Here is a 22,336-nt window from a genome sequence, read left to right on the forward strand (position 1 = left end):
TTCTCGAACACCCTTAGCCTCTGTTCCTCTCTCAAAGTGAGAGTTCAAGTTTCACAACCATACAGAACAACCGGTAATATTATAACTTTTATAAATTCTAACTTTCAGGTTTTTGAGAGCAGACAATATAATTATGTAGCACTAGAGGAGAAAACTAAAGAATTGAAAATAAACAAAAAATAAAATAATAGTGCAGACTATAGTCCATTTGGCCAATTGATAGATTCTTCCCGCGTCAAATTTTAAACCGTCGTCACGGGAAGAACCACATGATGCTTCAAAACTATAACAACCAGAAGAACTTTTGCAGACGGATTAGGCTGTAAGATTTCTTTTACAGAAATTAGAAGTCCATAAATTTCCCAAATATAGTATAGGAATGAGCTACATAATAAAATTATCCAACTAAATAACATAGATTAGAAAGGGTGGAATATTTTAAGTTTTGGCTCAATTGTAAACAACAAACTGATAATCAATTGGCGAAGTTAAAGAAAGGGTATTTACAGTTAACAAGACATACCGGTAGTTCTCAAGAAATTATCTGTTTAAATCAAGAACAATTAATCGGAATAATATACGCATTTATAAAACAATAATTAGACCAATACAGTGCTATGGATGCGAAGAATAGATTATGTCCAGTAAATCCAAGGAAATGCTAAATACTTTCGAGTGGAAAAATTTTTAACAAATCTATGGCCCAGACCAGAATGAGTGAGGATGAAGGATCAGATCTACATCAGGGATCTGCAATGTATGCAAAGAAATTAAAGTATGAACATTAATAAAATTAAGGCAATTGCAGTGGGCAGGTCATGCCATAAGAATGGGAGAGGAAAGGATCCTGAGGAAAACCCTGTTCCAAAATATTCATAGTAAGAGGAAGGTGGGAAAACTCAGAAGGAGATGGGAAGATGAAGTTGGACAATACGTTATAAAATTGCTTGAGACGTAGGTTTAGAAGACGAAGGCCAAGAACAGAGAGTACTGGAGCAACATATAGAGGAAGCTGAGGCTCAAATTGGGCTGCAGCACCGTTAGCAGCAGCAAGATCCTTTTCAGAAGACTATTATTGTAATTATCGGAGATTAAGGATGCACTGGAAGGAATGGTGAGTGGGAGAAGAGTTCAGGGTAGAAGAAGATATCAGATGATAGACGACATTAAGATATGTGGATCATATGCCGAGACTAAAAGGAAGGCAGAAAATAGGAAAGATTGGAGAATGCTGGGTTTGCAGTGAAAGACCTGTCCATGGGCAGAACACTTATGTATGTACTGTTAGTGACTGGTAAATCCGACCCTAGAACTTGGAGAAGTTAGGGGGTGAAAATTGCTCCCCACCCACCACACGCTTCAGTAGCGAGAGTTTGTCAGTCAATTTATAGTGTCAGGTGGTCAGGTCCTCAGTCTTGCCTTCCTGCCTGTCTGTGTGTTGTACATATAGAAAACATTTGGTCTGGTGATCTTTCGCTTTCGCGTTCTGTAATATATTACTAGCTCTTTAGTTTTTGTTATAACAATTTAGTTTAGTTAGTGTGTTCTTCTTTATAATTGTTTCAAGTTTTTAGTTATAATAAATGTCGTCTTGGACTTACTCATTCGGTGTTAACATCCGACTCCCTCTGCCTAGTTTAAAAGCGGGAACCTGATTTCAATGCCAAGCCTCATTTGATAATTACTGATAATGACGCGTGATGAACTTCTTCGTTACTTTAGCCCTTTGTCCATTTCTTAAAGGAGCAGTCCGCGATAAAATTAAGTTGGCTTTAATCAAACACGTTTTTCAATCTAAGTAGAATGTAATTTACCGCATGTCAATGCGAGGCATGGTTCTTGAGTTACTGACTCCGGACAAAAACTTATGACGTCACAGCCACTGAACTGGTGTGATTGCGTAGTAGAGCAGCCCTTTGTATTAAAATAAATAATCTTCTCCAGCCGTAGTAAACGTGAACAGAATTTCGGACTTAGTTATGATTGTGTGAAGTCATGTTTTGCTTTTTATTTAATCATAAAACCAGCACATACCAATGTTGTGGTTTTATGTAGACGTATTTTCTTTTATATGAACGATTTTGAACTACAGTAGACTAAACAGAAGAAATTGTATCGTAAAACAGTTTAAAATGCCGTGGTGTTGTGATTTTTCGTGTTCAGAGGGAACAACAAAAACAGAACATGAAGAAGGGGTATCATTTCATGTATTTCCGAACAGGGAAAAGTTACTGCAAAGATTTAAAACATGGGTGAAGAAAATCAACAGAAAAGGTTTTACACTATCGAAAACTACTGTTGTGTGTTCCAGTGATTTCCGTGAAACTGATTTTGAAGAATCGTCTTTACTAAAAAGATGTTTAATGAAAGACAATAGAACTCCTATGAAAATTAAGAAAACTTCTGTCCTTTTCCTATTTTTGAAAGGAGAATCTCCCCCAAGATAGTTCTGATCTACGCGCTCCTCTCCTTATAAATGAAAGAAGGTTGTCGAAGAAGCAATAGCAAGTTGCAGTGATGCACCTATAGCTCAAAATATTGACGTATGTGTAGTTCTGGATGAGTCTGACAATTCACAGGAACCTAATACAAACAAAGCTGTGCAGTGTGAGATAGGGTGCGATATCCTAAGAAATGTGTGTGATGAATCAGATGTGGGTGAGCCAGAAACTGACTTAGAGACATATTTTCAAATAGAAAAAGAAACTTCAAATTCTAATTCATCAGGTTCCAAGGATGCTGCACATGAAACAGAAAGTAAATAGGAAGTCAAAAAGTGTTTTTTTTTTTTTTTTTTTTTTTTTTTTGTATTCTGGTCAGCGTTACAAATTTTGTTTTTCTTCTGTAATATTTGTCATTCCTCTTTTACAAATATTTGGTAGAAACAATAGGACCATTGCTGAAAGTTAATGCAGTGTGCCAGAATGCCCGTAATTGGGAGTGGAAGTCCCAACAAAGGTGAAGCATAGCAGTGAGTTCTGCGTTATACTTGTGCGATATAAGATACAATAGTTTGAAAAATTTTCAAAAACTTTACAACTATGTTTCATCGGCAAGACAAGATTTTATAAAATAATTTCAAAATTCGTAGAGCCAACAGTCAGATGTACTTATTTTCAGATTCATGAACAACTTATCAATTCCCTAAAAGATAAAAACGTGCGAATCGCGGTGATGGCCAATTTGACTCGCCTAGTTACAGTGCAAAATATGTGACTTACGGTGTAATGGACCACGATTCAGATAAGATTATAGACTTCGTAGTTCTGCAAACAGGTCTAATTGTAGGCGAAACAGCATGCGAAAAAGTTCTAGATTGCCTAAAAGAAAAAATGAACATTACCCTCTTTCTATCAGACCACCATAGAGGAATTAGGAAATTGATAAGGACCAAATATGAATGGATGGGCTATCAATTTGACATTTGGCACATGGCAAAAAGCTTAAAGCCGCCGCACAAATGTGGAAAGAGAGCATCATAAATCACCTATGTGGTCTTGTGCTACATGTGAAGGTGATTCTGACGACTTAGAAGACAGATTCATTCCTGTATTAAATCAAGTTTGTAATATACACGAATGGGGAGAAACAGACATAATAAAAAATGTGCACACATTCACCCATACAATAGTGGAAGGGAATGGATCGAACCTGGATCCAGCGATTACAATGCTCTGAAAAATGTTGTATGTAACCCTGCTCTTTTAAAAGACCTAATCAGACTAATCAATTTTGTCACACCAGCAAATTTGAATTGTACCATAACGAGAGATTGCTTTACACTCCTAAGAGAAAACACTTTCCATATGGTGGAATGGTAACAGGAACTATGATTGTGATAATGGACCATAATTACAACGTGAATAGAGATGTAAATGGCTCCAGACTCCAGTACTCTAAAGCCACTAAACGATGGGTGGAAGACAAAACATACAGCTGGAAGAAAAATGCGTGGAGAGAAGATACTATACAGAAAAAAGTCTTGGAAGTAGTTCTGGTTATCAACTGCCGCAATTCGATGATCCACATGTTTTAGAGGTTCCCCCAAACATAACTTCGTGACTCAACAACTATGACGCAATAGAATAATATAAACCATGTACTAATTTATTGTTGACGTGAGATAAACACGTATTTGCAGTCCATTCATAACGAATATTTCACGTCTCACATACATTCACTCACTCAGTGAAGGCGTTGAATTAAGTTATAATGGATCGACATATTAAACCTTTTCAGTTTGAACCCTTACCAGAGCCAAGTTGTTCTAATCACTATGAGTACGAAATTCAAAATGGGTAAGTTATTATTATTATTATTATTACAGTATATGCATGTGATAGATCCTAAGTGTGTTAATAATAACTGACTGTAACGTATGAATATATATTTACTCGTTCTACGCTGTATGTCAACGGAACTACAACGCAGTCTTATGAAGCGATCAGTGGTTATGATGTCAGAGCTTGCAGTAAGACCTTTAATATTTCGCAAACTAAAAGGCGTAGAGCGATGCGACAAACGCCGTTAATCCAAGGATTACTTTGGTAAACATCCTATAATATAATAATCGAAATATGGAATTTTATCGCGGACTGCTCCTTTAATGATTCGAGGGAGTCTCGCTATCCTTCGGCAGGTCTTCGTACACAACTTCTTTCTTTGTCTTGTTTTATCTCCTCCTTAACCGACTCAATAATCCAACGAGATGTAGGAGATGACATATCTCTCACAATACAGGACCATCATGGAGACGTTACAGGACAAGTGCAAGACCTACCAAGTCCTGTGACATAGAGATAAATTTCACCCCACGTCAGGAACAGAACCACGGACTGCCTAGTTGGGAAGCACACATTGTCGTAACTGCGGACGCTACACTTCTTTCTTGTGAAAATTTATTGCTAGCTACTTTCACAACGCGACTTCTTAAAAGTATTATTTTAATCAATTTTTACAGCAAAGTGCTGGCTGACACTTTCTCTTAATTTGCACTTAGCTTATCAAAACAATTTTGAAATTACTGAAGAGTGTGATTAACTCGCAATTTATTAAATGAGTATGTTAATTCATTTACAGCTGTTGAAAGGACTGCAACTGGATTGGCATAACGTTTTCCCATTACTAATTAAACTACATAATAGCGAACTAGTATTTACTATTTAGCTGTAGGTATAGTCATTTTCAGAATACCCTCAGATCGCTTTAATGTGCATTTGCTATTTGATATATTACATTTAGGACACTGCAGTCCTAAGTTTCCAATAATGTTTTAATTACCATCCGTCACAAATGTTTGATGAAATAGTTAATTTCGGCGAACTAATGTACATAGTAATTTACCAGGGTCTTAGAAAATCTTTTCAAACTTATTTTCCTTCTGATTTTGTTGTCAGAAATATGCAATATGAATTCGTCCCTTTCTTGCAATATGTCATTTTGGTTAATGTTTGAATTTCGGCATTTCTCGTGTGATTTATCTAAGTGTATCCACCCATTCATATAGTGCTGGTTTTTTTTTTTAACAGTGCCCTCTTTTGTAACAGAAAATAAGCAAGTACAGTAATATGTAATAGTAAATAAAATATTTGAACAGATTAATGTGTTCAGTTAATGGTATGGCTGTTATCGAATACAGCTAAAATGGTTTCTGAGGCTAATATAATTGAGGCAACACCATTATGATTCACCGGTGAGTAAAATGTTTTCTTTATCAATAGTAGCAGTAGCAGGGCAGTCTCTTCTCTACCCTCTACCTCTGTTTGTCACGTGTTTGTTGAGAGCGTGCGGACTGTTAGAAGTGGAGTGGGTGAAATTCGTTACAAGGCCGGATTTACCAGTCACCAACAATATGTATGTATACGGAAATAGGATACTTGTCAGTTTAGAGAATAATTTTAAAAATATTCGAGTATGAATTTGGAAAAATCTCATTTATTGAAACAGGTAAAACTCTTGTGGTGTTAAATCAACAACAAAGAAAATCTTAAAGCATGTCAATGCTGTGTAACAGCTACAAATTATAATAATCATATGTGAGTTAATGTAAGTACATTGTAGATCTATTACTTTTAACTTCAGCAGGAGAATCTTTTCTTGTTTAGACCTTATAATTTATAGTAAAAGTTTCTGTGACGATTTCTTTCTCTTAATTCTTTTTATATTTTTGTTTGTTATAGATTTGGTTTGTTTTTTGTTCTTCTGGAATCTATGAGATACTTGAGTTTTGTTCCTCTCCTTGGAGACGGAACCAGTATTTTGCCCCGAAATTCTGGAGAAATTTCGTCCTTGACAGCTCAAGGAAACATGTAAGTTTTTTATCACACCCAATACAGCTAAATCTACAATGAGTTTCTAAGGTCGTGCAGCAACTAACGAATGTGTGCTGCCTGGGTCAAAGCCTGCTTAAAGCAGTTCCATAACCATGGCAAGAAAGAAACAAACTCACCTTATTTACTTACTATTACATTTTATCCACAAAAAGTGGGCATCTGGTGTTCCATGAATGCGAATAGAATTATTGGGGCCACATTCTTCCATCAAACTGTTACCTGTGATGTCTTCATAAATCAAATTTTCTTGCCTGGATTTATTCCGCAAGTGTCAGAGGAAGAAAAGCAGTCTGTCTGTTCAGCAGGACTCACCAACTGTTCATATCATGGATAGGTCCTTACAAGAATTGTAAAAGATCTTTGGGGAGAGAATTATCAGTAACAATGTCTGGCCAGCTAGATCACCCGATCTTATCCCCCTGCGATTATTTTCTTTGGGGATATATCAAATCTAAAGTATATACCAAAATCCACGAATATTATTTAATCTACAAGAAAACATTGCAATGGAAATTAGAAATATTACAATCGATCTTCTTCGATGTGTGAATGAAAATTTGTTCTGGAGATCGCAATTTTATTGTGATTGCACATGATGGAGGACATTTCCAGCATATTATGAATGGAAGATAGTAAATAAATAAAATAAAATAGTTATTTTCTTGCCGTAGTTACAAGATTGATTTAACTGGGGAGAGTGCATGCTTTGACTGAAGCAACACTCGATCGTTACAGACTTTCTGTATACTGTGAGACTTATTCTTGACACTGTATTTCCGGAATGCAGCATAAAATAATTACAAATAAGAAGTGGAACTATCTGAATTTCTCGTTTTTACAATACGAAAATTTTAAAGCAAGGAGAGAAAGGAATGGTATCTTACTGTGAACAGAAGATTCAGGTTACTGTTATTTCATCAGTCATGAATAAAATCCAGTTTAAACCTTTCCTTCTAGCGAAATTTTCAGTGCAATACTCGAAACTTGATCAATAACAGTAACCTACAGGTTTATGAAGTCCTCTGTGTCGCTTCCAATAGGAATCCTAGATGAGTAGACATAATTGCTGTTGATCGCAATAAGAAGACAGGGTACATATTGGAGCCCACCATACAATTTGAGACTTGCAGTGAACAGTTTGTGGAAGTATATAATGAGAAGAAACAAATTTATGAACATCTGACTTCTTTAAAAATTATCACCTGGAGACCACCAAAATTATGGGCCATTCATTGGAAGCCGAGGGAACTATAACAAAATATTTAAAAAAAATTTGTGAATGATTTAATTTACCGAGAACAATCTGTAAAGAAATTGCCCTTATGGCCCTTAAGTCATTTATTCAGGTTTTAAAATATCATTTATATAACAACAGCAAATAATTTCAATGATTTATACTTTTCTTATATGCACCCTAAATTCATGTTTATGTAGGCCTACTTTTTTATTATTTAATATTATTACATTTTGTTAGGTATACTTTATCATTTTAGGCAGGCCACTCTGATGGTAAGTTTTGTAAATTAAATTAAATACAGTATATGTAAACATTCGAATCCGAGATTTTCGCGAAAATACGTGTTTTCAGCATCTCTCATATTGTAACAAAAAAGTAGTTTTGGGTATGCCATCAGTCATGGACAGGGATTTTTCATAATTATTGTCTGGATTTTGTTCATATTTTGATCTACAAGTCAAATTTACGAGTATGAGTATGTAACGCGGTACATTATGTGTATAATATATGTGAATCTTCAGACTGCTTTTTTCGTGACTTTTTGAATACCACGATGTAGAATGCATTTAATTGATATCGAGAGGCAAGAGATTGAGCTCCAACGTTCGGAAAAATCCTCACTGCATTTGCAATCAGACCTCATGCTTCATTGAGGGAGGGGCAACTATATAAATTCTTGTAGCAAAGATAGTAGAGTGGGTTTGACATGGCTAAGATTGGATGCATGGAAGGGTCATAAAATTGTCACCGAAGAAGGAGACCACATCTGTCTATTGTGTGTCGAAAAAGAGTCATGGGAGCACATTCTAGCGCATTGCAAGAAAACAAAGCATCTTCGAAGAAAATATCTACCACTCTTAATGCTAGGTTGGAATAGGAGTTCGCTCGTATATCTTGATCTCATGGGGAACAGAGAATACAAACAAAAGTCTGGATTGGCCCTCTTTAAGACGAGATAGCTTAGAACATTAGTTGTTGAAGTTTATGATAGGAACTGACGAAGGGATAATGATAACTATTGAATTATACACTTTTATGTCTGTTAATAAGTTAAGTTAGGATATATGATACAATACGTTTTGTATGTACCACTTGCATATTAACCGTGTGTTTTATGAAGAGTGGTTGGATTTTAATCATAGGTGAGGTGGGCGAAAATCCTACAAAGTAGGACCTGTTTTGTAAAGCATGTACAGTCAAAGAACCCATGAACTGGATTCAAAGGCATCTGTATGTATAATTGCTGAATAAATCCACATCTATCTAAACAATTGACAAATAATGAGGGGGTTGAGTTAGTACTTAATCAGTATTAAACTATTAATTAAGCTTAGGCCTATAGGTATAGCGTTTTCTGCAAATCTGTCGAAGTCTAGACTGATCATGTGAAAGAGACACTATCAATTCTGATATCTCAATATCATGTGCGTGTGTTTACATCATTTTTTCTTTTCGTAAAGACCTAAGTATGCGTATCTCAGGGGTAAGTGTATTAGTGCTGGGTCATAGTGCTCCCTCCCTATATCAAATTAAATTAAATTCAAACTTAAAAGATTGTCTTTAAGAACTACTGTAGTTAGAATTTATATATTAATTATTAGAAATGCCTATTTTTGTAAAGAGAGAAAACAATATTAGAAATGAAATCCGACCTAATGTGTGCTCCATCCTCAGAACAGGATTCATCATATTCGCCAGAAAGTAGGCAAAGGCACAAATGCTATACGTCGATATGTACGGCATTAGTAAAGGAAAAAAATTAGAAATGATTACAATAAGAGTATATGTCCATGTTGAATCTTTCGTACACTACTTTCAACACTTGAATATAAATAATTGATTAAATGGCGATCTTACTCGTGTTAATTATGTAAGCATGTGCGGCTTACAGCTGTTTCGGTGCTACTTGGCACCATCCTCAGAGCTGTAGCTGTTTTATGTAAATTTCTGCAAATTGAATTGCATACAAGTATGTACAGAGTGTTTCATAATTATAGGTACAAGTAGAGGACAATTAAACAAGACAAAAGTCCTAATAAACATAGGTCTGGAAACCAGCTGTTTCCAAAAACGAGGGGGTTTTATTATGTCTTGTCAGTACAGGCACTCTGGGGTAACATAAGATCTGATATGCATTGGAGGGGAAAGACTCTTAAAAAATACGCTGAATGCGGACACCATCACGCTTCCTCATTGACAATCATACACATTCGAGTATCCCTGGCGTGTCTCTAATACATTCATAACTAGGGAGCGGATTTTTATGTGCTAAAAAATTTAAATATATTTATTTTTTATGTGCTAAAAAGTACGAAAATATTTGCTAAAAATAAAAAAATATTTTTTTTTTAAATATGACAAAAATATCTTACTTACTTACCTTGGAAAAAAATGTTACTAGGTACTCACCAACCACACTTGAGTGCTAGTAGTTGGCTGAGAATTGCAGTGAATAACAAAGGTCATCTCCAAATTCTCCATCACAAATGCGTGCCAATCATCTCTGAACAACGACTTATATTGTGAAAATGATCTTTCCACATCACAGAACGTCAGACGTGCATGTTTAAAGAGAGGAATGTCACAAACACATACACCGTCAATTTCACCTACAGGCACACTCTCTAATACTTGAGCAACTTTACACATTTTTTTATATCCACTGTTTTTCTCAAACACATTCTGGAATTTGTCCCTTAGTACTTGTACTTCTGAACCTGGTAGTGAGTCTAGTTTAATTTTCACGGCACGCATCTCCCTGTTTCAGACAACAGGTTTTTGGATGTTTCGTTTCTTAAGCAACCATCTTTCAGTATATCTTCAAGGATATCGATTGACGAAATCTGATAACAGGGAATCATAACAAGACGTATTGCCTTACTTGATGGAAATGAGCGAGAGGCGAGAGATTTGTTTAAATTAAATAATGTTCATACCCGAGTCTTATCTGTTGTGATTCACAAACAAAGCGTGGAATGAAATCATCTTCAGCAACAATAAACATTCCTAATTATGTGTTGCAAAATCTCTCCTCCTTGTCCATGTTAATTTATTCTTTAATAATAACACTGATATGCTGCCTAACAGTTCTCAGAACTTGCGATACTATTACAAAAATGGATCACGGATACATTACACAGCGCTTAGAAACATGAAGCAACCAAGAATTCTTAAAAAGATAACGTACTTCTGAGTGACATAGTTGATTTAGTTTTAAAATGTTTAAAAGTTCTTGTAAAAAAATTATTTAAATAAAAAAACTCCAAGATTTATGTGTTTATAATAGATTTCCTGAAAATATGTATCTACATATTTTTTTTGGGAAAATATGTATTTTTATGTGAAATAAAATTCGGTTTTTAAATTTGAAACTTCATGTTCGGAATTTTTAACTTTGTTAATTGTGTTTTATCTCAAGCAAAAATAATATTTAATTACATAGGAATCCGCTCCTTATTCATAACCACTGACAGTGTATTCAGAAGTTTGTTAACATTATCAACAGAACTGGAATCACAAAACATTTTAACTATCCCCAAACAAAAAATCTATAGGACTGAAGTCGAAGGACCTGGAATGCCATGGTGTTGGTAAGCCACAGCCGATACTTCTGTTGTGAAAGCTTGTGTGTAAGAACTCTAGAACGTTCAAATGAAAGTGAGCCAGTGCTCCATCACGCACGTGCCACAGCCGATACTTCTGTTGTGAAAGCTTGTGTGTAAGAACTCTAGAACGTTCAAATGAAAGTGAGCCAGTGCTCCATCACGCACGTGCCACAGCCGATACTTCTGTTGTGAAAGCTTGTGTGTAAGAACTCTAGAACGTTCAAATGAAAGTGAGCCAGTGCTCCATCACGCACGTGCCACAGCCGATACTTCTGTTGTGAAAGCTTGTGTGTAAGAACTCTAGAACGTTCAAATGAAAGTGAGCCAGTGCTCCATCACGCACGTGCCACAGCCGATACTTCTGTTGTGAAAGCTTGTGTGTAAGAACTCTAGAACGTTCAAATGAAAGTGAGCCAGTGCTCTATCACGCACGTGCCACAGCTGATACTTCTGTTGTGAAAGCTTGTGTGTAAGAACTCTAGAACGTTCAAATGAAAGTGAACCAGTGTTCCATCACGCACGTGCCACAGCTGATACTTCTGTTGTGAAAGCTTGTGTGTAAGAACTCTAGAACGTTCAAATGAAAGTGAGCCAGTGCTCCATCACGCACGTGCCACAGCTGATACTTCTGTTGTGAAAGCTTGTGTGTAAGAACTCTAGAACGTTCAAATGAAAGTGAGCCAGTGCTCCATCACGCACGTGCCACAGCCGATACTTCTGTTGTGAAAGCTTGTGTGTAAGAACTCTAGAACGTTCAAATGAAAGTGAACCAGTGCTCCATCAAGCACGTGTCACAGCTTTTACTTCTGTTGTGAAAGCTTGTGTGTAAGAACTCTAGAACGTTCAAATGAAAGTGAGCCAGTGCTCCATCACACACGTGCCACAGCAGCTGCTTTTCCCTAAAAGGTACATCATCCAAAAGTGGCATACCAGTACTTCATGTTGGAAAAATGGAGGTATGCACGACCATTAAGTCTTATCAGGTGCCGCTAACATACTAGGTTGTCCTCTGATTGAGGTTCTGGCTGATATGTACATCTATTATTAGGCAGTACATCTCACTTGATGATATGCGTCAGAGGAAGAACAATTCTTTGTATGCATCTCAAGTCTGACTAGTGTAATATGTAGCTAGTCGGCGATGTATGCAATGGAGGGGAAAAGGAATCTCCTGGCCTAGTTGCCTCATAAGTGGTGCCTTCTTGATATCACTTGTGTGGTTCAAACTTGTTTTCGGACAGTAACTTAGACTAAACAACAACAATATACTAAATGTATTCGGTTGATGGCCACGGTACTGACATATCACAGGAAAGGTCTGTTTCCAAACTTACATTTATTAAGACTTTTTGTCTTGTTTCATTGTCCTCTAGTTACTCCTGCACTGTGTACCTATAATTATCTGTATAAGCCGTGCAATTTACGAAGAATGCATTTTATGTGCAATATAAAGATAAAGTTAATTTATATTCAGGGTTGCCAGGTCATATTATGATTATTATTTTTTGCACGATAATTTCATCCACCAAACGATAATATACCATTATGGTATTAAAAATCCTCCCTAAAATACGATAATTTCGAGTCAATTTTTCAGATTAGCCTCTAATAAAATAGTATTATTTTACTTGTTTTGTGTTATCACTGATCACATATGACACGTGCTCCATGAGCTCAACTAAAATTTAATTTAAGAAACAAATTGATGAGGACATTGATTGCTTGCATTTGCATTAAGAACAACGAGTATTTGTTATGGAGCAATGATTCGAAATTGAGCAAGCAGTTCCTTTGCGACGAGCTGCAGGTGTGAATTGTTGACCTCTTCAAAGCAGTAATTGTTGTAATCTTTAACTCAGACCGAATTTAATATTTCTTGTATGTTATGACAAGGAATAATTAAAACACTGTATATACTTACCTAGATGGTGGTGGTGGTAGCTGATAATAGCCTATTTAAAATTATATGTTTATAGTTTTTAGATTATTTTAAAAAAGATAGCCCAAAAAATTAGCCTAGCAATATTTCGAGTAGCCCAAAAAGTCGCGAATAGCCCACTATAAAAATCAGTAGCCAAATAAAATAGCAAGTACCCTAATTCGCTACTTTTCCCCTAATCCAGCCATTTTTAACCAGTGTGCTGCGGCACCGCGAGAAAATGAAAATGGTAAAGGTTGTCATAGTAAATTGGAAAAATAAAGGTGAAAAGAATAGTTAAAAGTTAGTCCACAAGAGTCGACATTCAACAAAAGCGTCACAAGTCAACATTAGTAAACACATTCTCTCTAAAAGCCTCAAAATTCTCCCCTGGTTGTGAACCACTGGTTTAGATTATATGAGTGTGCTGCAGGATTTTAAATTACGCCTTTAGTGTGCCACATGTTGAAAAAGGTTTAAAATTGCTGCCCTAATCTATTAATCATGAACCAACACGATTCTCTTGTCTCAGTGGCGACATCGAGGAGGATATCATTAATATTGTACATTAGTGCAAAGTATTAATAAAATAGAAAGATAATTTAACAACGGAAATAATATATAAATAACAGAAACAATGAATGGGCTTTCCTAACGTCCCAGTGTAGTGGTAATGCAGAATTTCTTGTAACTTCGAAAATGTTGAGTTACATAACAAACAAACATCTTTATCCCCTCGTCAGCTGTTGCACATACGAGTAATTAACTGAGGACTGCAGACACGCTGTTTTTAAAAAACCAAACCAAGCATGCCCAGCTTTTGTAAATGTTGATCTCTGGTATGGTAGTTACATAAGACAAGCAATTTGTGGGCGAAAATGTGTATTAGAAAAATAGAGATAAATTTAATTTCACTAACATATTACAAGTGAATACAATGTAACAGGTCCTGCATATACTCACCTAATTGTGATGAGAGAAATCATGCCCCTTTTTGCCTAAATAATCTTCTCTACCCCCGGTTCAATATTTTCTAATATTAATTTCAAATCTTTTTTTTTCTTTCTTTTTTGGGCCCGATTTCTTATAATCAGGAAAAACAATCATCCAGAATTGATGTAGTGTACATTTAAAAAATGTTTTCAAAGAATCGTCACAAATCGCAATGTTTGACAAGTAAATACTTCAAATATTTCAGTACTTTCTATCACATTGCATTAGACCTATTGGCGTGATTTTTTAAATGTATTTTATGAAGACTTTTTTTTTTGTCACAGAGGGTTATTTTAGTTTTAATAAATTACTTGTTTAAGTGAATTCGTTCAACAATCTTTGGTAGAAATGGATAATTTCAGTATCATGCTACCATAATATCACTCATCACTTATCACGTGGCAACCCTGTGTGTAGCTATATTCTTCTTTTGCCTCTCATTTACGGAGGAGGGACCCGAAGGCTTACATTGCAGCCTGAGGCTTATTGTGCTCACCACTCCTATTCTGTGAATGACTGGGTAACCAAAAGGTCGCACTCTTGTATAAGTACAGCATGCCGCACCATGAACTTAACCCGGGGTATGGTATGGATGATGATGATGATGATGATGATTATGGTGATGATAATATGTGAATTAATAATGACGAAATGAGTCCGAGATCCAACGTCGAAAATTACTCAGCAATTCTGATTCAATTGATTGAGGGAAAACCTCGGAAAAACTTCAACCAGGTAACATGTCGCTACCAGAAATTGAACCAGGACTCTGACGTTTCACGGTCAGATGTGCTAACTGTTACTCTACAACTGTAGACTAGCTGTGGATGATTTGAGAAGTATAGACTGCATCACTGAGATTAATTGGCTGATTGGAGTTGCCAGACATGCTCCGAATAAAAGTTACAAATCTTCGAACATTATCGAAAATTCGAGCTTTTAAAAAAATATGTTGTAGAAAGCCCATTCACATACAGGCCTTTTTAAAAATAAATGTTTCAGAGATCACAGACTTTCCATAATAATAGATACAGACGCTTCTATACATTAAATAGCTTTCTTCTTTCTTCCTTCCTTTCCTTTTGTTTGTTTGGGGGGGAGAGGTTTAAGCACCCCCCCCCCCCCGCCCGTGGGTGCGCCACTGATTTTCATGTATGTCTTTTGAATAGCAGTTCAAGAAAAACTATTTTTAATAATATCATTCGCAACATAGTAAAGGAACTGAATTGTTACGAAATGCTCAAAGCATACAATGACAAAATATGTGTCATCTTCGTGACACTCAGCTTTTACAGTAGCCTACTTACTGGAATTACTTTCAGTTCATAAACATTGAATATCACTAAATTCACTTATAAACCAGCAGGAAATAAAACTGTTCAATTAATGATGGAAAACAATGCATTTAAATACTGAGAAATCGCTTTTTAATGAGCAATAACAATTACACTGTGTACATTAGGAAAATCTTTTATTAGCTTAATTTTTTCAAGAGAATGAAAAATAATATATTTTCGATACTGGTACTATTGTGTATTGAGGTATCAGAAGTGTTGATCCATCTCTAATTACAAAGCAGAATAAAACAGTACCGGTACAGTATTCCCTCTACAGTGTAGTCACTCAAGGTAAAGACGTCTTGCTGCATTTCGATATTTGACATTTTTTCAACATTCTATCATGCTGCTTGTTGATATTACAGCAATTAATGCGGAAGTGAATATAAATGAATCTTTATCGTATTGCAGATATGAGGGCTATGATGCTACAAAGCAAGACAAAATTACCCCATGTGACTTACTAGAAGGAACATTACAAGTTAGTTCAAAACTAAATTACATAAGCTCCATAACATGCAGTCAGTCACCAGTGCATGCAAAGCCCATGTTTTTCTAATACAAATTGCAAGCAAGTAACAAGTCGGTATTTGTACCCGGCCATGCAATTTTGCAAGCTTTTATTAGCAGTGCAAATTAAATAAGAGAACTTAGCTCATGTGACTCCTTCAGAAGCAGCGTATGTGTCTTCTTTCTTGACAATTGAGGTTACCAGTCTGAATTTAGAAGTATACATTTTATATATCGTAGTTTGTGAGAATGTATTGTGTAATGAGTCTGAAACTGTTCTTGATATAGAGTTTCTATGTGACATTGTGTGAAGAGAAGTTTGGATTGTAGTACTGTATTTAAAATTGATAATGATGTCACATCCATTTACGTATTAAGCTTATATTGAAAAGTTATAACTAAATAATTTTATTCCCATTTTTTAACTTAATGGAAGGTTTACCCATTGTTTAACAGTAAATATGTATGTTGTTCTCTAATAAAGTTTAAAATAAAATAAACTTTAAAAAGTTCTCTTATAGACAAGACGATGTTGCTTGATTGAGAGTGTTGTTTGCTTCAGAAGTCATTACACATTCGTACAGAGGCTCTGATTACAAAACACAAACCATTGGTGTGTGGAGAGATGTTTTGATTTGATTTTAAGACTTTCAATTTCTCTTGGAAAATTTGTATCAAAACAAAACTTTTCACAGAACTTAGTATTAAATTATTTTTTTAATCCAGCATTTTTTTTATAAAAGACTGGCTAATTTCTTTGATGTACAGTGAAACCCCGATAATACACGCTCGTTTATTACACTATCCCGTATTATACGCTCTTTTCGTCTGGTCCCTTGACATCCCTATATATTATATATAAATCCACCGCTTAATATGCTCATCTTCCCGTTTAATACACTCTTTCATCTGCTGAAAATTCTACTCGTAAAATATCCTACTTTAAAAGATACTGAGAAAATTTACCTGGACTTCTACATTTACTGCTAGCACCCGCATATTCAAGAATTTGTAGGAGTCTTTGTTTGGTGAATACAATAGAATGGACTGTGACCCTTGAGTATCTGTACTCACAAGGCTACAGCATTCAGAGCCTGTCCTTCTTGCTGGCAGTATTAATGTTTTAAATCGGATTGTCAGTAAAGATCTGGCCGGTGCATTATGTAAAAATGTGAAGTGACTCATTAGTGCCAACATGAATAAAGGAGTGAAATGGAAAGCTTTATTGATATCGGAGAAATTACAAATTCTCTGTAAACATGATGAAAACACAATTATGAATCAGAAACAGTTGCCCGAATCATTAGGAATTCCTTCTTCAACAGTTAGAACAACGGTGAAAAATCCTTCAATTTCTTCAACAAATGTTTATGCTGATTTATACCTTTGTGTTAAAATTTAAGAAATCCAAAAATTACCCACTCTCGCTAATATGCTATTTTTATGCGGTTCCTTGAAAAGTGTCTTACCGAAGTTTCACTGTATCCCTGAAAATATTGCAAGACTAACTATGCAACATCCTAGCCTAAGAGCTCAAGAAAACTAGTTCGCAAATAATTTTTAAAATCTAAAAATCTAGAGACATCACAAATTAAACTTAAAAAATAATTACAGTAAACTTTATACAATCAATGTGGGAAATTATTTCCAAATTCACGTTGCCAGTGAAACTAATATTTCTGGAATACAAAAGAGACGCATCCTTACGCTGAAAATACCACTAAATCCTTACTCCATATTTCAAGACATGAACTTATTTCCACTACAAAGCAGCAAAACAGGGACTATCATGGCTTCAACATACAACCCATTTTCTTATTACTGGTACTGGTATTTAAGAATAAATTCATACACCTCTACAAGAATGCTAATTTACTCGTGCGTAAATAAGCAAATGATGAAGTGTAGCAGCTGAAGATTGATATCTTCGTGGAGAGCCATTCTACAAAAATATTACTGAAGCAAAATTACAAAATTACGACAAGATAAATTGCTATAATATTCTTCATTGTAGAAGGCAGTGTAAATGTAGAAACAACACTGAGATAGTGCAGCATTGTAAATACTTTTTGCTAATTTTTATTTACACAAAGCTATGCAAATGGGTTGTATTGCAAGAGCAGACTTACTCGATAAATAACATTGCTAACAAATAAAAACTGCCTAAGTTGAGAAACAATCCTCCTGTTTAATAATTCTTAAATATTGATAACAACATTTGTCATTTAATGACTTACATGATTTTTACAAAGAGTTCCTACAGTTTTCAGTGCCATCTGGTGACTGTACCATATAAAGCTTGTGGCCTCTATCATTGCCTGCTAGATCATAATATCCAGAAGGCAATGTGTCTACTGAGAATATACAAATGAATCTGTGGCAAATAAACAGAAAAGGGCTTACAAGTCGCAACAATGACATGAAATGCAATACTGTTCAAATTTCATACACAATCACACATGGCCGTCTGAATTTCACTCAACTGTTCGTGTACATACAACCCCCAACGATCATTTTAAAAATAGTAAACATGGATGTACATACCATTTTATTATGTCCTTCCCTTCCAATTGTTATCACAGATATATGTTCAATAAGTTATACGGTATGTTTTTTATATTTTATGTATATGTACAAATGTTCATTGCACAATTCGGCACACCTGTCATCCTTTTTTCGCTTTCAGTTTCTGCCTTCAATATTATTAAGTGGTCAAAATCTGATTTAAATTTATTGAAATTTCATATCTAGTTGGATTACTATCTGCTAATAACAGATCTAAATAATTGCAGGATCATTTTTAATTATATTTCCTTAAACTTTGAAGAGCATAAAACTGACGAAACTGGAAACATCATCTATCACACACTATTTACAAAGCCAATATACTAATGTCCACATATATACACTTGTGTATGGTGTTCAATGGAGCATCAAATTCCCATCTGATTTTAGTGTTTTCATTTCAAAGGTTTTATGTGTGAACTGGAAATAAAAAAAATGACAATCACTCACATAAAAAGATCAGTTGCGAAACTGAGATGTTTGTTGAGGAACATTACAAGCTTCTCAGAATTTCTGTGAACTGGAAATTGGCTGGATGTTTTTACCATAATATCGAAATTGATTTTAGTGCGCCAGCCTTTCTCCCTCTAACTCTCTCCTTGTTCTTTCTGTACAAATTTATTTTGTTTAATTATGGTCATTTGAATCGAGCACAAAACTCCAGCTTTGTTACTTACAGTATCGGGTAAGTCCGTTGCTGGTTAAATGGTACTGAAATCATTTTAAAGTGAAAGAATTGGAGCAGACGTGACAGAATATTTTGATTTTGGTGTCCTTGTTTATGAAAAAATTCTGTACATTATTTACACACTCTATACGTTGGTTTAATTGTTAGACATGTAATCGAGCTGTTCAGTAAACTTGAAATATGTCACATATATTTTCACCCTTCCAAGGTTAAACTACTAACTGAGACATGCCAAAAGCCTCCAATTTCACTTTAACTAGGATTAAATTATTAATATTAAGTTGCAGATTGTTATACAGAGCGATTCAAAAAGCCAGGTCAACCGTGAGGAGATGATTTAGGATATGAAATCCTTTGTCAGATTTATTTATTTGCAACCGTTTCAGAGTTACAGAAAGTCAAACTGTTAATTCACATCTCATGATACTTAACAATAAATACTAATTTACCGTCAGTTGTTTTGATCTAGGTTTGTTTACAAAACATGATTTCCACCATTGATGCATTGACAATGAAACACATGCCGTGAAATGCTGTGATTACTTAATGGAAGACAAGGGGAGGCAATGTTACCACCCCTCACGCCTTACAGTAGCACCTGTAGTTCAGTACCAACAGAGAAACTGCAGGAAATGCATCAACATGTTTAGTAATGCAGAATATCGAAACATACATTACATTTATTGGTTCTGGCGAGCACAGTCTCCTGACTTAACGCCTCAGACTTCTTTGTATGGGGTTTTATGAAAGAAAAGGTGTACGCTACGGAGATTACAGTCAGAGATATCTGCTCCAGCGAATTAATGCAGCTGCAACAGACACATCAGACTACGACACCAGTTGTTAGATCTTGTGTACAGTGCAGTAAGAGAACGCGCTTAGGAGTGTTTGCGTGGAAATGGAGGACATTTTGAGCAGCTGCTTTAATAAAGTACTGTAAATTAGTAATTATTGTACGTAAGTCACCTTAGTTGTGAGTAAATATTTGACCTGTTGTAACTTTGAAATGGTTGCAAATAAAAAAAATTGACGAAGGATTTTCCTGTTCTAAATATCACCCTGAATCATCTCCTCACCGGTTGACCTTACCTTTTGAATCACTCTGTACATGGAACCCAGGTGCACGATGTACATTTAGAAATGGGTCTACATGTTTTAGTTACTTCATTTTTATCTTTGGTTTGCAGACGTTATTGTGTGCAGAAATTTTCATTTTAAAACATTTTTTTTTATCTTCTTGCTTAGACCAGTTGCAATGACAGTGAATAATGAGAAAATTTAAGAAATGTAATGTCTTTTTCTGGTGAAGTACAAGGAAAGAGCTACCCTGTGTTAGAAATTTTGCGGCTCATTTTTATTGTTTTGTTCCAGCTTTCATAAACAACTGAAAGCAATTTTATCTTCAACTGAGATATTCAGAAAATGCATTCTTCTAATAATAAACGCGTTCAAACATCCAGAAACCTCCAGTATGCACAAAATAACAACGAAAAATCGAGTCAAGTGTTGTTTTGAAAAATACATACAAACTCTACAAGGTGCAAGGCACGGCTTTGACTGGCAACATAAGTCAGTTTTCAGGTTTCAGAGATTATTTGAAAAAAGTGACACAAAGGGACGTCCAGTTCACATAAAACAATGAACCCGCGCAGGTCTTACAGCCTGGCAAGAAAAAATGTACACCGCAAATTCACCTCCTTGTGACACCACACCTCCATACTGTATTTGTACTAAAGTCAGCACCCGTCAACTCTTTTGGCAAATGTTAGAGAGTCTCCACTCACACAGTCAATCTATATAACAACATGATTGAGCCTGGCAAACTCTTGGATCCGTGTGGACAATGGCGGGCTTGTGCACAAGGATTCCATTTGGCAACGACAAACATTTAAGTGTCTTGCAGAGGTCGATGAAACATTCATGAAGGTTACGTTTTCCACTGTTCTACAGCTACTGCTGCCTCTCTACACATTACACAGCCTGGACTTAGAACATTTGCTGGTCTCTGTCGTTGATATAAAGATAAAGGATCAGAAATCTTTGTGTGTTACAATGTCACACGCTTTCTGCCAAACACTACACAAAAGTACTGTGTAAACTTAACCCCCTTTCATCCCTCTCCATTTTAAACACTTGAGTGATTCAATTAGGGAGTGAATTAAAACATAATTTAAATGATAAACTTTTGACTTTTGCTACACTTCTCGTTATTAGATCAATATTTTAGCCAGAATTTCCTGAAATGTTTTTCAAGAATATTCTCTTCAAAATTGATAAACACGGAAAGACATTTCATTATTATGCAAATCTAGCTTCCAGGTGTAGCTCCCTGAGAAGCTGATTTGAATAATTTCGAGGGAAAAATTGTTCAAATCAGCTTCACAGGGAGCTACACCTTGAAGCTAGATTTGCATAATTCACGTCACTTTTCATTAACAGAAAACCACAATTTAAGCCACACAGAGTTTGTGCGCACTCACTGTTGGATGCTTGACGGTTTGTTAGCCTGTTTCCTGGATAGCTCAGTCGGAAGAACATTGGTGCATTCAGCCAAAGGTCCTGGGTTCGATACCCGGCCCGAAACAATTTTTCCCTTGAAATTATTCATTTATTCATTTCATTATCATATTATTAACTGCATTACTGTTATATTACCATGACAATGAAAAAATACAGAAAAAGTGGCATACAAGTGTTGCTGCAGACGTTATTCTTTTAGAGAAATAACAGTTTTTAACTATTTTATTGTCATCATTCCGATATGTGTCAGAATCCTTCTGAGTTACCAAGAAACCATTCAAATATCATCGACACAATAAGGTATGTTTTATTATCAGCGGAAGTGGCACACTTAATCAAATGTAAGGTTAACTCTCTCGCTTATTGATTCACTCAATGGACTGCAGTGTTTTTGTTCACATATTTCTCGAGTTAACAAAAAATGTTGATATGTAAAAATTACTGTAAAGTGTTAATGATATTTGAGCCTGCAGCAGACCTCTATTACAATGGACTTATTTCAGGAAAGAATTTTATATTTGCTAACTCATGTTCATATTCTCTCTGATAGAAGTTTTTAAATATACATTTAAATTTGCTTGGGAAAATTGTATTAATTCAGTGTTTGACAAGAAAAATATGTTACTGTAAC

At 35.4% G+C, this 22,336-nt stretch overlaps 1 protein-coding gene across 3 annotated transcripts in view; it reads right to left on the bottom strand.

Moving 5' to 3' along the window:
• Window positions 1-15,495: 15,495 nt before the first annotated feature.
• The window catches only part of LOC138696378 (GRAM domain-containing protein 2B-like), a 787,676-nt gene continuing 780,835 nt past the window's right edge, over window positions 15,496-22,336 (bottom strand). For all 3 annotated transcript variants that reach the window (XM_069821266.1, XM_069821264.1, XM_069821265.1), the window contains exon 11: window positions 15,496-22,336. This exon is cut by the window's right edge and continues 2,050 nt beyond it. The gene's annotated coding sequence lies outside the window, so the exon portion shown is untranslated.

This window comes from Periplaneta americana, chromosome 3 (genome assembly GCF_040183065.1).
Source record: "Periplaneta americana isolate PAMFEO1 chromosome 3, P.americana_PAMFEO1_priV1, whole genome shotgun sequence".
Taxonomy (NCBI): domain Eukaryota; kingdom Metazoa; phylum Arthropoda; class Insecta; order Blattodea; family Blattidae; genus Periplaneta; species Periplaneta americana.